General features: G+C 41.8%; 1 long non-coding RNA gene across 1 annotated transcript; it reads right to left on the reverse strand.

The window, feature by feature from the left end:
- Window positions 1–6,267: 6,267 nt before the first annotated feature.
- On the reverse strand, window positions 6,268–7,661 carry LOC141951297 (uncharacterized). Its single transcript, XR_012631315.1, has 2 exons — window positions 6,808–7,661; window positions 6,268–6,485 (listed from the first exon to the last, which is right to left on the reverse strand). It is a non-coding gene; the product is annotated as an uncharacterized LOC141951297 (long non-coding RNA).
- Between the last annotated feature and the right edge of the window lie 371 nt (window positions 7,662–8,032).

Raw genomic sequence — 8,032 nt, forward strand, 5'->3', positions numbered from 1 at the left:
CTGTCCTGTGAAGGACCCTTTAGGCAACTCAGGGGCTTTTCTGAAAAACAAGCTGAAGTACAGTCACAGCCCAGCAGGATTGCTGGAATATGAACTAAAAAGGGATTTATAACAAGAAAAAAAAAAAAGGGAGACCTGAGTAACCACTTACTCTTACCCCAAAACACAGGCTTTATCCGTTCAGCCATAACCCTGCACCTACAGCAAGTGTTTAGCTCATGCCTCATGGATGTGTTGGCCAGTTAAAGGCGATCTCCTGATAAATGCAAATATGCCATGATAGAAGAGTTCAACATAAACACAGAACCATCTCAAGTCACAGCTTACAAATTATAAACTTCATTTCCCATGACCCACTAGAAACTCAAAAGCAAATTCCTATCCCAGTTATATTTATGTTGACACTTGAAGTCAACTGAGATTACAGGTGTTAACTGCTGAACTGACAATCACAACAGAAGCAGTGACAACATATCTGTCTCACTAAAAACACATGATGGACTGGAAATCATTTCCAACAGAGAACATAACAGAGAATAATACTTAGTTCAGACTACAGTTAAGAGCTACTATCCCTAATAACCAGCTTACACATGAAATTAAAGACGAAACTTGCTTCTGAGTCTAAGCAGTTACATTGCTGGTTCTTCAGTGACTCAGCAAAGTGAGGATTAATGGTGACTGCTTGCTGCAGAGGGTGGGTGTCTACATTAATGAGCCCAAAAGTTGGAACTAGCCCTCAGTCTCCTCCTTCCTCCAAGCTGATGCCTGTTCATTTGCGACAGTACAGCATGAATTCTCATCCTGCAAATATTGTTCTTGTAAGAGAACAGACGTTTTGTTTTTCTTGGGGTTGTAATTTGGCATCTCTGATCAGCCATAAAGTGTCAGTAACAGTAAAATTATTTAAAAGAAATAGAAGTATTTAAAAGATAACTAGTGAACTTGTGATTCTCTTCAAGGCTGACTTAATTCTGCTCTAGCCAGAACGTAAACAAAGCAGAGATTCGTGTCAAGGGGCTAGCTTTTCAAAACACTGCCAGGAACTCCCTAACAAGGAGGAATGCATATGACCACAGCTTTACATATGCTGAAGACCTAGCACTCCAGCAGCTCTGCACTCTCTATCAATATACAGCAACATTCATGCAATCTGCTGTCAAACAAAGTCATCTCCTTGTGTTCCTTGGTGTTTAGTCACTTCCTTTTACTAGAAGTAGTAGGAATGTCAAATCCAACACCTGCGAACAGCAGAGAACGATATGAAATGGCTAGCAACAGGCAAGGAATCACAAAGCTACAGCTCAAGGATGGTGGTGAACCAGTGTAAATGTCTAGAGGTTAAACTATCAAGGACAGGAAGTAAAGAAGCGTGGAGCTGGAATCTCTCAGCATGCTAGATATATGAGATATGAATACTAAAGGTTGAAAGGCAGAACACATTTCTGGGAAGTAAAAGACGAGTTTAAAAAAAAAAAAAAAGATACAGGCTTGAAAACAAAGTTCATTAGTGAAACTGGGAACCCTGCCCTCTCCCTGGACCTCTGTGCAATTCTAAACACAATTTGATAGCAGGGTCCTTTACAAGGATGCACTGAACTTAATCTCTGTTTACATAGAAGAGTATCTCTGTCCCAAGAAAAATGAGTGGGTGTTGAGGTTGTATTGTGTTAACCCTGGTTGTGCTAGGGAAAATAGTCATGGCATGTTCTTTGCCTCTCTAGCAGTGACAACCCTAATCCTTCCAGTTTGGGTGGACCCCCTGCCAGGACATTGAGGGCTGCTGTGCAGGCACCATATACCTCTGGTTCCAGTTACACTTGCAGTGTACCATGGTGCCCAGCTGGGTGCTGGCATGCACACCATCCACACTTAGCACAGGAAATACAGCTCAGAAGGAGCCAGAGGGGTACAGAGACCTGTACAGAGCCCTGAGAAAGCAGTGCTAGGTTAATGGTTGGACTCGATGATCTCAAAGGTCTCTTCCAACCTAAACAATTCTACGATTCTGTAACCCCACTGTCCCAGCCTAAGAGCCACTCGTGTCTATCCCTCACCTTCCCCTAGGCTGGCACTTATCCATGTGGCACTCCAGTCCCCCAGGCAAAGGACCACTCAGGGGAGAGCCCTTGTAGAAGCTCTCACTTTACTCTCGCATCCATCCCCTTTGAATTCCACTCTTGCTATATGGCTTGAATTTCTCGTTCTCAGCCATAATCTTGACTCTAAACCTAGACTGAGCTCTAAACCAGGGTATCAACCACATCCCCAGGTCACACAGTGTTGAGGAAACCCTACCAACAGCCTTCCAAATATTCTGGCAACTCCTTTTGAGTGCCCCTCTCTCACTGTACATCTAGGATTTCTCTTTCTTGGATTCCTAACCCTAAATCTGTGCCTGCACTGAGTCTTATGCAACAGGATACACCACGAAACTTGGTGCAGTTTAGATGGGGATGGACCCAGCAGTCCCCAATGGCAGAGCTACTGCTGTTCTCTAGTAATGCCTTGGTAAGTACTCTGTCCTGTCAAGTGGGGTGTATTATGAGAAACATCTATGCATGATCCATCAGTGCCTCAGTGCATTTAGAAACTAATATTCAATTTAGTTAATAAATTGGGAGATGGGGACACCTACAGGAGGTGGGCTAAGGGATCTTCCCCAGGCTATTCCTTAAGCATTGCTTCAGTAGCATTGTTGACATCCCATCATTCTGACCCTGTGCTGCACAGAACAACTGGTAGGTCTGGAGAAGACCGACTGATACTGCTCTAGGTCCAGACATAGCTCTTCTGGCATTGATGGTGCTGATTTTTTAACCTTTGCAGCTGACCAACACTCAGAAACCTGTGGGTTGGTCTAGTTACGCCTTTTTGTGTACAAAGTGATGCCTGCTAGCTGATGCCTGCAAGCAGTTGATGCTAACTGCTGTAAGGGGCCTCAGACAAGAACACACCCAAGGACATAATTTTTGCAACTGTGATGAGTGATGCAGTTAATTCTGCAGAGTGTCCATGAGCCTACTGGCCCCAGTGAAGGCTACCTACAGCTGGAAGAACTGGTCAAGCAGGTGGTATCGCCATACTTGGGCTTGTGTGAGGATCACAGCTTCTCTAGTAGCACCTGCTTGCTTGGTAAGACACGTGCATCATACAGAAGCTCTCGTTGGGGTGCGCGGGTTGGTTCATGTGAAGCAGTGCACATCTGTACTAGAACAGGAGACAGCGCATGACTCCATGAGAGTCAGACAACAAAGGCCAAAACACTTCCGAGAAGGTCCTGATTAATATCCCAGGGCAGTGGTGGAGTCCCCATCCCTGGAGGGGTTTAAGAGTCAGGTTGAAATAGCACTGAGGGATCTGGTGGAGTTGGGAACAGCCAGTGTGAGGTTAATGGTTGGACTAGATGATCTTGGTCTTTTCCAACCTGGATGATTCTGTGATTCTGTGAGTACATCCCAGACAGGGCAGATAAACCAGCAGACACCTGCAGAAGCCCCTCAGGGACTCTTCCCCAAATTTTAGTATGCTTGCGCAATGTCTTAACATATGCATTAGATTCTCTGGAAATAGGTGTGTACTTCTTGGAAATCACATAAATATTCATTTCTTTTATCGTATACAATAAGTGTGCCCTTGTCTTTCAGCATGCATGTTAGGTGGAATGATCCCCCGTGCATCCGGCACTGCAATAAAGAATGCCTGCCTTCTAAAACTTCAAACTAAGTCTTAGAGGGTTCTTTTGAGACCAGATTTACGGTAAAAAAAGAATGGCACAAAGCAAGTTATCCTGGACACTGCATCCATCAAACAGGAGCTAACAGTTTCCTTGATCTCAGTCCTAACGCTCTTCTAGCCCCAAAACCTATATAAGTACCAGGACTGAATCACGCCATCAAGCTTTCTCACCTGTGTGTCCCTACTTGCCTCTTCAATCAGCCTGTTTCTCTTACCTCTGTCTCATGAACAACAGCACTAAGCAAAGTCTCTCCTACCCAAGCACAATAAATGCTGTCCTCTATTCTTCAAATATATACGAAGCTACACCAGTGTCTGGTGCTCAGGTGACTCTCTCAGGTGAGGGGAGTAGAATGCAACAACCCAGTAGCAGAATCCCCGTTTGCCTCAGTGTACACAGGACAGTCACGTAAACCTTGCTATCCTTAGCAAAGCAGAGGCTGAGAGAGATAGAAATGACTTACCCACAGAAAGATATGAGTGATTAACTTATGGCTATAGAGCAAGTCAGTGGCAGAATTCAGAATAAAACCACGGAGGAAACCTTCTTCCTCACTCGATCTGTAAGACAACACACAGCTCTCTTTCCACAGTCAAAAAGCTAACAACTAAGAGTTCAAAGATTAAAATGCAGTGTACATATCAAAAAGGCACCGCGTTCCTCCCTGTAGAGGTCTTAGAAACACATACCACAGTTTCACAGACAGGGAACAAAATTCAAATCCACTTTTAAAGCCAGACAATCAAAAAAACCTTTGTCTTTACCTACACAGAAGTCTTGTTTTCTATATCGGTGAACTTTTTACTCTTCCCTTCATGATTATTTACAAAACTAAAACAAAGCAAAGGTTTCATGCATCAAGCATGTCCTTTTATCTAAGAAAATGAGCAAATTCATATGTAGCACTGATTTTGGGATCATTTATTGACTGACCTTACTTTTGATTCCTCAAAGCATACTGTATGGCCTGCTGTTTCATCACTTGCAGAAGAATTTATGTAAATAAGATTTAGAGGCTGATGGAAATTGCCTATTTAGAAGTCTAGAAGAGCTCTTTTGAAGGTGTTTACGATATACAGTCACCTGAGTGAAAGAGCAATCTTCCAGTGTTTAATATTTCTCCTCACTACACTCTTGTGAAGTAGGAAAGCCTTCATTACAGAAAGGGGAAACTCAGGCTCTGAAAAGCTACATGACTAGTGGCAATCCAGCAAAGCATTTAAACACATGCTTATTGCCTTCTGTGAGATTCTTACATACTTGATTTAGGCACATGCTTAAACACTCTGTGATCCCTTGTTCACAGAAAGCTGACATACCCTTGGAGATGTTCAGATAAGATGCAAAGTGTAAGGCAGTCAGAGGAAGCAGATTTGGTTCAGCGGCTTTTCCATGCAAACTAGAGAGCATAAATATTGGCAGGATGAAATTGAGCTGACCGTTTGTTTTGTCTACAAGTCCTCTCATAGCTTTGGGGAACAGCACTTCAATAACTTCAAGCTAACATCACCTTAGATACCTAAGGTTGCCAACATCTTTTTCTCCATTATGGCTTGTTCAACAATTCCTAAACTTCTGAATATGAAGGATACATATTCTTGAATGATAGCCCAGTCCAGACACAATTCCTACTCTCACTCTGTCTCTGAGCTTCCTAGAACAGGAGATGTTGATAGCTAACAGCCATATATTTATACTGCACAACAGAAATAACACTGCACATGACATTCATCTGAATCCCTTCATCTTTATGCAATAAAGTATATTTTAGTTTAACCAACAGTAATCCTACAAATCACATTCGGTTCCCACCAAAGTGGGAATAAAAATTTATGTTTCCCCTCAGGCAAACATTTTACTTATTCTCCAAGCTTGAAGGCACCTTTTGTGACATCCACTATTCAATATTTTATATTCAGATGCAAGATTATAAAGTTTTAGTGTTTTGGAGAACAGAACAATGTGATGTCCCATTTTTATAATATTCCTGTAAGCCCTCAGATACCATCCTGCATATGATATGATCCCACTGACCTCCCTGCATTTAGTACAGGTTGACACTCAATGAAGAACTGCAGGGTTTATTTTAAATCAGTCTCATGGTACAAAATAAACTTCAGCCTGGGAAATCTGACAATTGAGAACTTCACGTGGATAAGATGAATTGTTGGTTGGTAATTTATCTGCTCCAGCTAGCTCTGTGTCTTGCTTTCAGACATGTCAGGCATGAACCTGGTGCCCCTGGCAGGCAGTTTGCTTTAGGCTGGCTCTACCACCACCAGGAGCAAAGCAACAGAAGAAGAGGTCACGTCCTACTGGGTCCCAAATTTTTCTTCTGGGTCCCATTTCACAGTTATGTTCACTACTTCTGGAAATACACCAAGAAATCTGGTTCAGGATGAGAACAGCCTGTTCCAAGACATTTTTTTTCATCTCAACATTCCAAATGCTGTTGAATGCTTGGCTCTGCATTCCAAAGCAGAAACTCTTAATTCCGTTCTAACGTTATGCAAGTACCACTCTCATATGACTGTGAAATTTTATTGTGACAATATTTCTTACAGACTTGGGCATTTGAAACAAGAAAAAATAAAAATAAAAAATTAAAGCAGCAAATAATGAATAATGGGAAATCTGATGCATTCAAAATGCACCACTAGCAAAGCAGCTTCAAAACGTAATTTCTCTTGTACTGCAAAGAAACACATCCATCTTCCATTTTCAGGGAACAAGAAAGTGTCAGCTTCTGAAAAGAAATTAAAGATCATATCAGTCCAAACTATCTTTAAAAGTGTTTTTAACTGAATACAAATGTCCAGGCCATTTTCTGTAAACATCTACATGCAAATCTGTGGTCTCCCACACAGCTAGGTCAAATAAAGAAAAGAGAGTGGGGAGTAAACCTGTGTAAAGCTTTGAAAGGTGAATCAACACCAGAAGAAGTTCTGAAATGCACTGCTGAATTTTCTAGAGAGCACCTGAGGGGAGACCAAGTCAAATCAACAGCAGCCACCTCACAAACTCAAAGGGATTCAGAGTCCAAGCTCAAAGGCAATATTCAAACTTACATGAAGCAATTATCTATGACAGATTTTAATTTCCAGGTCAAATACAAATATACTCCAAATATTTCACTGGAAGTCTATAGTAACTGAATCTATATTCTTCTAGTAGAAAGATGTCTCAGGATGAAGAGAATCTGCTCATAGTCCTTTCCATCCGTCCTTTCAGCTGACCAGCAGTAATGCCAACTTCTGTAATTTTATTCCAAGGTGTGCAATATATAATGTTTCTCTCTGGGATGCTGCACAAGAATTTTTAAAAAATCTAGAATCAACACCTTCTTGAAAAGCCCTCATGAATGCTCACCTGACTTGGAGCACTTGGATCTGGTAGAGTCAAAATAAAGTGTCTCTCCTTCATGTATCAGGGAGCCTAGTCCCAAACCACAGTGGTGTTGATCTACACCACTGTGTAAGCAAATGAATTCCAGGAGCCATTTCAAGGCTCTCCTTCCTTAAGCTGCTCAATAGCAGATGCTTTCACTTAAAGAAACTTCTGTCAGAGAATACATAGCTTCCTTAGTCCTTATCTTAAAATGTCCACAGGCAAATAGCTTTGAAGACAATGATCTCCCAGTATTGAGGTCAACCCAGGTTCTTCTGCTGGTTTCTGCAGACCCAGAGTCCTGTTCAGTATTCACAGAAGCTTCTTACATGAGTCTCAAGAAATAATTCCTTTCTACCTCAGAGGATCTTCTTTATTTGCTCTTTTTAATATTATTTTCTGAGGTTCTGTAGCCGATCCTCCTTCATGAGCTCTGTGCAGTTTTCCATTCACTCATGCTTCATCTTGCTCTCAGACTGAAGCACCCAATATCCAAGGTTATTGACTGTCACCTTCTGGTCACTCACCCCAGCAATTTACACTGATTTCTCTCATCTTGACTGCCAAGAGCTAAAAACTGCATGATCTAAGAGCAAATGCTTCACATGGGTAAATGACTGCAGAATCAGAAAGGACAAAGATGAAAGCCAGTTGGCAGACAGCCATTAGTGGGAGAGACATTCTGTTTCCCAAATACTGCTTTCAAAAGGAAAGAGGAGATTATTAAAGGTATCATTAAATAGATTCACTGCTCTTTAAGAACAGCAGTATCTGGTTTTAACTGGAAGGATAAAAATAACATGAAATACTGTATCAGTCACAAAACCAACCAGCTACAGCTTAGTGCATCCATATTACGGCTCTGAACTGCCTCCCTTCCTAAGGCTATTATTTATTCTTTATTAT

This window comes from Strix uralensis, chromosome 17 (genome assembly GCF_047716275.1).
Source record: "Strix uralensis isolate ZFMK-TIS-50842 chromosome 17, bStrUra1, whole genome shotgun sequence".
Lineage (NCBI taxonomy): Eukaryota > Metazoa > Chordata > Aves > Strigiformes > Strigidae > Strix > Strix uralensis.